Raw genomic sequence first — 9,137 nt, 5'->3', positions numbered from 1 at the left:
TGGAGATTTCCTTCCACATTTTCCCAAAATCTGAACCCCTTCGTAAATCTTGGGTTCAATTTTGTAACCGGGAGGAAAATTGGGAACCTTCAATAAATGACGTGATATGTTCAACACATTTCCTAGAAAATGATTATCTAATGCCAATTAATAATTTGGTTGGTGCTAAAGTGTCTCGAAGACTTCTTCTTCCTAATGGTGAGTTGTTTTGAATTGCATCTTAATCTTTGTGTGACTAATTCATTATATTTGTTTCAGCTATTCCAACAATTAAAACTGCATTGCATACTGCAATGAGTAATCAACAGGAGGAAGATTTGGAAAACTTTCCTCCCTTAACATCTATTCCTGTTACGGCAAGCAATGATGCATCCGTAAGCACAACGCAATCCACGAACACAAACAATTCTCAGGAAATACAGAAACTTAGAGAAGCTAATTTGCGATTAAAAGCAACCTTAAACTACGTTACTTCTGAAAATTTTAAACTAAAACAAAAAGTTTTAAATTTAGAAAAGGAACTTAACTTTTTGAAGAATTCTTGCATCCATCCGAACGATCTGATTGACAAAATGAAAAACCTTTTACAAGGCACACTATCATCAAATCAGATTGCTTTGATTACGGAAGAAAAGAAACGCGTCAGATGGACGAAGAAAGAAATTAGCAGTGCTCTTACGCTCCGATATTTTGGGAAAAGGGCATATGACTATATGGTACGGGATATGAAATACCCCCTACCATCAATTTCGACCTTACAAAAATATGCAAGGACTATTAATTTAAGCGAAGGCATTTTGGAGGATGTTTTAATATTTATCGGTAACTTTATTAGTACATTGAACAGTAGAGATGCGGAATGCATATTAAGTTTCGATGAGATGAAGGTGCAACATACAATGGAATATGATCCTTCAACTGATGAAGTTGTTGGTCCTCATAATTACCTACAAGTAGTTATGGCTAGAGGTTTGTTTAAGAATTGGAAGCAGCCGATTTATATTGGTTTTGACAAAAAAATGACCAAAGAAATCATTATTATTATTATAAAGAAACTATTTGAAAAGGGTATAAACGTTGCTGGGATCGTAAGCGACAATTGTTCGACTAATATAAGTTGTTGGAAAGAGCTAGGTGCACAAGATTATAAAAAACCGTATTTTGAGCATCCCATAACTAAGAAAAATGTATATGTATTTCCAGACGCACCACATTTACTAAAGTTATTGAGAAATTGGCTCGTTGATCATGGATTTAATTATAAAGATCAAGTCATTTCTGCAAAACCATTACTTGATCTAGTAGAAGGTAGATTAGGAGCTGAAATGACTCCTTTATTCAAGCTTACTAAGGGGCACTTGATTTTGTCAAGTCAAGAACGACAAAATGTGCGTAGAGCAGCAGAGCTACTATCTCGTACTACAGCCATTTCATTGCGGCGATATTTGCCAAATGAAAAAGAATTGGCAAATATTATAGAAATGGTAGACTTGTGGTTTAGCATTTCTAGCTCATATAGCCCGAATGCAAAACTACATTATAAAAGATCATTCATGGGAAGTGAAGAGCAAATTGAAGCTTTAGATAATATGTATACTTTCATTTCGAACATGCTAGTGGTAGGAAAAAACAATATACAAGTTTTTCAGAAAAGTATTTTGATGCAGATAACATCCGTGAAAATGCTGTTTGCAGACATGAAGGAAAAGCACAACATTATTTACTTATCTACGCATAAGGTAAAACACATTAAAAATATTTACTTTTCGTTTATTAGAACTAATCATATCATGTTTATTTTATTTCAGCTTAATCAAGATCTACTGGAAAATTTTTTCTCTCAGTTGCGACAAAAAGGAGGTACGTATGATCACCCATCCCGTTTGAATTGCATGTACAGAATTCGTTTAATGATTCTTGGCAAATCGCCCAGCATTATTAATTCTATTACAAGTACATCAGACAGCAAAAATCATATTGCCTCGGATGTATACATAACATCAACAGATTGTGTTGAGTATGAACATGTAACTCATCAGGAGAAATTTATATCAGCTTCCATTTTTGAAGAAGCTGATATAGTACCTGATGTAGTAGAAGTAGTTACAGATAATGAACTTCCAATTCATAATTTGAATGAACAGGAACAAGATGGATTGGAATATATAATTGGATACATCGCACGTAAATTTAGAGATAAATATCCCCAATTACAGTTAGGAGATTATACTTGCAACAGCAGAGAAGATCATAATTATTCACAACCACAATCATTTGTTGATCATGTATCTGCTGGCGGTTTATACAAACCATCTAATGGATTCCTTGAAGCAGGCCACAAAATGGAACAAATTTTTCTTAATTTCCACAAAGATGGAAAACTTAAACAAACCACCCGGATCGTGGAAACCCTCGCTCGCCATTTACAAATTAATTTTCCTGAATATCCAAACGATATTATTAGAACCTTTGCAAAGCAAAGAATATTAGTGAGAATGAGATATTTAAATATGAAACGAATTGAAGCTCAAAGAACATACCTCAAGCGAAATAACCCATGCCAAAGAAAATACGCCAAGAAACTTAAGAAAACTATTAGTTAATTTGAGTAAGTTTGATAATTTTACGCTGGGAGCAAATGTTTTTTTTTATGTTGATGCAATTTTGTTGTTATATTTCATATTTGTTAATTAGCTTATAATCTACAAATATTTTGTGATATTTTTTTAATTATTTATAGAAACTTTTGGTCTGTGATACAATATTCGCCTCTTTTCTTTACATGCGGGAGGCGAACAATTATTGCGAGAGTTAAAGAAATGTATATGTTTGAATTATATTTAATTTACAATTGTACGTGGAAGGGTAGGTTAAGGGAATAGAGTGTGGGATGGAAGGAATGGATGATAGGAATGCAACTTAGCAATTCGGTTGCTAAGTTCTTCGTCGCTGCTGGTGCTGGTTCGGTGCGGTTGATGTGTTGTGACTATTGTCCAGGTAGGTGTGGTGTATTCCGGATTATTTAGTTTTGTACCGATTTGTATAAAATTTTTGGCTAACCTTTACTTACATATGGCAATAGGCTTTTGATTACTTTGCAGGCCGCTAGGTAATCTGGATGGCCACTGAAAATCGAGAAATCGTATATTTTTTCAAAAAAGCTAAGTAGCAATGCTCAAATCAAGCAAACACAAATGTTCGCATTCACGATGGCAAAACGTAATGTCAATAGTGTAGTGATCAAATGAATACCTAAAATTAAATTTCCATTAAGTTGAAATGTGATTTGATTAAGCTCATACATTCAATAGCTAAAGTATCTGAAAACTACGATATGAAATCGTAATTTTACTTGTTTCTTTTGAACACTCTCCACAAGTACATTTTTTTAAATATCGGGGTAAGAGGAGGGAATCATCATCATCTTTTGATTAAAGACGGATTTTCAGAACATTTTGGGTATGGGATTGTCTAACACCGTTAGTGCAATTATAAGCAAATTAATTCTGAGCAAAAAAAAATGAATTAAGAATAGTCACATTTATAATTGTTTTAAGCAATTTACAATTGTTTGCTTATTTTTCATAATAAAAATCAGGGTCACAAATGTAAGTTATAACGGATTTTTTATCTTAATTTCACTTTTATTACGTTACGTTACGAGGATTACGTTTTTCACTTTTATTTACTAAACGACTAGCTTAAGAGGCACGGTTACAGGGGTACGCACGGATGCGCAAGCGGTTACAAGGCTACGCACGGATTACAGAATGAGCAAGCGGTTACGGGGGTGCATATAAAAGGGGTGGAATGGATCGGAGGTCCAAGATGCATCCATGGTCAAGGAAGGATGAAGGGTGGAAGATGAATGAAAGTTGTAGATGGAAGAAACTTAAGAGGCCCGGGCACAGGGCTACGCACGGAAACTCCGGGGTGCATAGAAACTCCAGGATGTACATAAATACAATATGACCTTCTATCTAAATACGAATGAGGTGTCACACGGTGAATTTGGGGGGGTGGGGGGGGGGGGATTCGGAATGCCAAAAACGGTTTTTTGGATGGTGCGCCCCTTGCTGGTCGGAATGATCCGATCTTTGACCGGATCTAGATGTATCTCGATGAGATGCGCAAGATTGCCGAACATCGCGAACGCGTAGCTCCGCTCTAAACCCGGAAAAACACGGAAAAACAGTTTTCCGGCCCTGGTTGCCGGATGGTGGGTGTGATCCGGCCAAACGGTACACCAAACTATCGGTCCCGTTGGTCCGCATCGATCGATGCGTTATTTGTCCGGATCGGTTGAGAATTCGCTGTTTGGAGACGAAAAAACCGGTCCGCGAAAATCTCCCACAGTTTTCCGAATTTTCAGGAAAAACTTGGCACACGGCCGGAGGGTCAACATCGGGGACCGGACACGTGAAACCGACCCGAACGGATGATTTTCCAGCGAACTCCCCTTATACCCTGGGTTTGGTACTACTTCTCGGTGGATGGGTGTATGGGGGGTGGGAACAGGTGAGGGGGAAAATTTATTTTGCGAATTCCTCTCTGCGCCGATCGAGGTGCCTTACGATGTATTTGGGAAGCAAAATTTGGAATGTCCAAAACGGTTTTCCAGTTGTTTTACTAAATTTTAATATAGATGTCTTGAAAGACTCATTCAATCTTAGTCATTCCTAATATGTGATTTTAATCGACATTATTGAAAGATAGATTATCTTTAGGTGTTAAATGGAAATGTAATTACAGTAAGCTTGAAGATATATTGACATGCCTTATTTTATTATTATTGTCAGAAATTAGTGTTTCACATGTTCAGAATTTCAATTTTCGATGATATTAATTGATTTTTAATTGGATTGTGCTGTAATCAGCTAACAGGTGCCGAAAATTTCGGTTATATTTGGGATGATTCGTTTTCATTTCATACCAAGTTTTTTGGGCTATTTGAAACCGAGGCCCGGTGTTTTCCCCAAGACTTATTTTATTTAGGACTACTTCATTTTATATTTTGTTATAAAGCAACTTGGTCTACATGGTTTCAATAGCAAATTCCAAATGCTGATCATCACATAAAGTGACGAAAATATAATAAGATTACCTGGTATCAAACAAACTTGTGATGTCAATAATCTTTAAATCGTTCGTGTCGTATGGCACATAATTATAAATTACCTCTTTAAATGTGAGAATTCCGGAAAAATGAATTTTTTTTATTTTTTTTTAGATTAGTATTTAATAATTCTTTGGTATTTTTTGCAGTTTTTAAGCTCGTTTTTCTCAAGTTAAAATATCTCATTCCTGCAATTACACGAGGTTTTGCAAAGAATTATATAAGAATCGAAGGATGATTCAGGTGGTTAGTTCTGAATGTGTTAAGCAGGAGCCACAATTCCACTTTTTTTAAGTAAGGTTTCATCGGGATATAGATAAAATCTGTTTCATTCTCAATCCCTTTTTTAAAAATCCATTTAAGGACTCAAATAAACCTCCTACCGGTAAATGTCCGACAAGGGTTTGAGGTTGACAATATGTATGACCTGCAGTTGATCGTACGAGATCCTTACTGATGTAGGGAATTTGAAACTAAAATATTTACAATGTAACCTTAAAAGAATTTCCATCCATCTTTTTCTTGTTTTTTTTTCTGCGTGTGGCTACTGCTACTCAAGGTATTAATACAGTCGCTTGGATTGACACCTCCAGTGGAACATGGTTATACTCAAACATCTGTCTTACATCTGACTGAGAGTGTCTGATGTCTGTAGAAGAAAAAATAATAGCTGATGAACTCTGAGAGTCAAACAAACTCGTTGAATGCAGATTCAGATGATTGGTCAGAAACACCCCTTATTTTGCAATGGCTGTGAGAAAAAAATATCTCCAAGATATCATGGTTATACTGTAATTCAATAATGCGTAGTACAGCTAAAACAATGAGTAGCCAATCTTTACTGGGCTCCCCTAGTTTGTCGACATGTAATCAAAGCCATGTTTGTTTTTCCTTCATTCGCAAAGCGCTCACAGTTATGATATGTGCATAAGAATTAATTTCTTAAATATTTGCATAGCTTTTTCTGCATTACTTACATGTTCACCACTGACACGTACATTTCAATCGAGGCAATTTTTGATTTTCATTTCTTGGGAATGATTTATAATGATCTATATGTTTAAAAAGAAATACTAAACCAAATATCCACCCGTTTTGAAAATGTTTCTAATTCTTCAAGGTACTAGTGCTTGTAGATAATAGCTGAGCAGCTTTTCAGTTTTTCGTTCTTTCTTGTGGCGTAATCTATTTTTTGTACGTTTGAATAATGGTGTTATATCGGTCTTAATACAATTTATAAATAGAAAGTAAATCCATTTTAGATTTTTTTTTATTATGCAACCAACATCGACCATATAAAGCCAGTTTCGAAGTACTATGTAATATTGTACACGTCGGAACATAACATTTTTCCATGTTATCGTAGGATTCACAAAACAAGGATTTGTAGTTATGTGCTACTATTTTTCCAGTAACGACATTGATGCTTTTTATGATACAGACGACTTACAATTTGCAATAATATATCTTCCCTCACTACTGGTCAAACCCAAAGAATATTTGTTGTTTTCTGATTTTTAAAAGCCCAAGAAAGCTAACAACTTGTACAATCGAGTGATCTCACAATTTCGTTAAATGTTGAATCGTACTCCATATATTTTTTTCACTTTCATTTTATCAAACTTAAAAAACCACTCATGTTAACATGAGGAAAAGCATTAGTAATGTGATAATAAAACACAGTTTTGTTGCTTTTTATTTCGTTCTTTGAAATGAAAAATGTTTTAATAATCGATCTCTTAATTTTTTGTCATTCTATTCAAAACGGTTGATTAAATTATTTTATTACTGGTTACAGGGGAAAGCACGGGACACATAACGTATTAAAACATCGATAAACTAATTTGCTGAGCTGTTTGATGGTGTAGATATCCTGAGACCGAAAGCCGAAAGGATGGTTAATGAACATGAAGCAGATGCCGGACTCATGCCCCACCTTCAAGGTTCGTCCGCGACTCGGTTGGCACAAGGCGTAGAAGAGTATAGCGAACTCGTTAACTGTATCAGGCGGAGTCGAACTCGGAAGCCGCCACGGTTCGAAGATTGCAGCGGTTTACTGAGTTTCTTTCTTTCGGCTACGTGTCCATTTCGGATAAACTTGTTCGAAAGAGTGGGCAAGTAGTAGAAACTAGTAGTAAGATACAATGTGCAGTAACAAGAGTAATGAACACAATGTGATCAACTTTAATGAAGCCAAATTATAAATATTAACATAAGTTTACAAACAAGTTTTCCTATATACTAAAGCAGAGAGCAATAAGAGCCGGTCTCTACATATCTCAATCAACTAGTTCATTCGTAACTTCTAAGCTATGTTTAGTCCGCAAATGAAATAACGATGGTTTTGTAGAAGTAGTTTTAATCACTAGATACATTAACAATATCCTTACTTATTTTTGCTGAGCACTTTGACTCCCTGGACATCGAAGTGAAAGTTCTTTCTTTTCAATCACCTTCAAAAAATGTCTTAAGTATGTGATGATTCTGTTAATGGCAAATTTTACCGTCCTGGCTACAACGTCGACGTTGTTCGTTTATCGCTGTCCATATAACACTGAATGAAATGTGTATTCATATATATTCGTCGTTTTGAAAGAAAGCGTTTAAACGCTGAGTAAAGTTGTTCCGTTTCATTGAATCGTTAAATAAAAATAATGAACAGCAAATACAGCTTTAAAATAGACTTATTGTAAACGGTTGGCACCTGCACACGTTGGGTTGTGTTGTTCACGAATAAAAATTACAAATTTTCCCTCTTGCCTTAAATATTGAATGCCCCGTAAACAGTTTACAGTATCATTCAATATAAACGTTCTTACACCGATGATCGATGGAGTCCTTACCTGGATCCAGTGGAGGCAGCACATCATGATACTGATACTTTACGGTCCACGCACTGGTGGTGCTGGTGCTTTCAAATCATAGTGAAACTTTCCGAACAATCTGATGGCAGAGAATCGAATTAGTCGTTCGTTGAAACCACAGATGAATGAAGAATAGAGGAAGCATCCATACAATCTACTGGACAACGAATGCATAAAATACTTACCTACGCATAATTGCTAATGCTATCCAGTGAAGCATTATACGCCTGACGGGTACGAAAGATAAGGGTTTCGAGGTGGATGCGGCACAATTCTATCCTATTCCTTGTAATTTATGGTACTTAGCACGAGAATCGAACAGCTTCACTTAATCTACCAGTGTAATTTTATCGAGTGGTATGCCGTAATTCGATACGTCCGATAGGCCTTTGGTAGCTGTATGAAGAAAACAACGTCACGCAAATTTCTTTTTAGAGCTGGTAAAGGAACTGTTTATCTTCAGTGCTATGTGCAACGACGATGATAAATGTAGAAACTTGGTTTACTGAACCGAAAAACGATGCTTTATGTTTGTTTATTTTGGTAGTCCCAAACCATATGATTAAGTAAACAAACTTTGAAGTTTCTCGACCGGCCAAAATCCAAAATGTCTACCTGCCAAATCGACAAAAATTCACCTTCTAAATATATACACCTTGATTTTACCAGAAAAGCTGCTTGCAATTCGAGCAGTTTTATTTTTTGTCGCTTGGGTATTGGAGATTTTTGTGCGATGGGAAACCGTTTTTGCTTGTGTCAAAATTCGGAAGCCGGAGAGCCGTCAGCCAAAAAATTTTCATAAATATCCGAATTTACACCGTTTTTCCGACGGAAACGGATTGCACACTCGGTTCACATCACTACAATTCAAACCGCACTCAATTCGATCCATAAATGAGCAAGTTATTTACACTTTTGCATTAAACGCGGTATATCCGCCACGTGGTGGTGCTGTCACACTACTGTCACACTTCTGCCCCTCCGTTTGATCACTTAATTAGCCCCCTTAAGACGTTTTTCACTGCGGTTTTTTGGGTTCGATCAATTGATTGCACACTACCACACCGGAAAGGACCGCTTCCGGACAGATCCGTGCGAAATTGGCCGCAAAAACACACACCCGACACTGCATCACCCCCACCACTGATGCACTTTTT

At 36.2% G+C, this 9,137-nt stretch overlaps 1 long non-coding RNA gene across 1 annotated transcript; it reads right to left on the bottom strand.

Annotated features, from left to right (window-relative positions):
• Positions 1-7,268: 7,268 nt before the first annotated feature.
• Positions 7,269-8,637, bottom strand: LOC118516974. Its single transcript, XR_004908212.1, has 2 exons — positions 8,166-8,637; positions 7,269-8,059 (listed from the first exon to the last, which is right to left on the bottom strand). It is a non-coding gene; the product is annotated as an uncharacterized LOC118516974 (long non-coding RNA).
• Between the last annotated feature and the right edge of the window lie 500 nt (positions 8,638-9,137).

The sequence above is a fragment of the Anopheles stephensi genome, unplaced genomic scaffold (assembly GCF_013141755.1).
Source record: "Anopheles stephensi strain Indian unplaced genomic scaffold, UCI_ANSTEP_V1.0 ucontig423, whole genome shotgun sequence".
NCBI lineage: Eukaryota > Metazoa > Arthropoda > Insecta > Diptera > Culicidae > Anopheles > Anopheles stephensi.
Note: the sequence above shows the minus strand (reverse complement) of the source record. Positions and strands in the feature narration are given on the sequence as shown.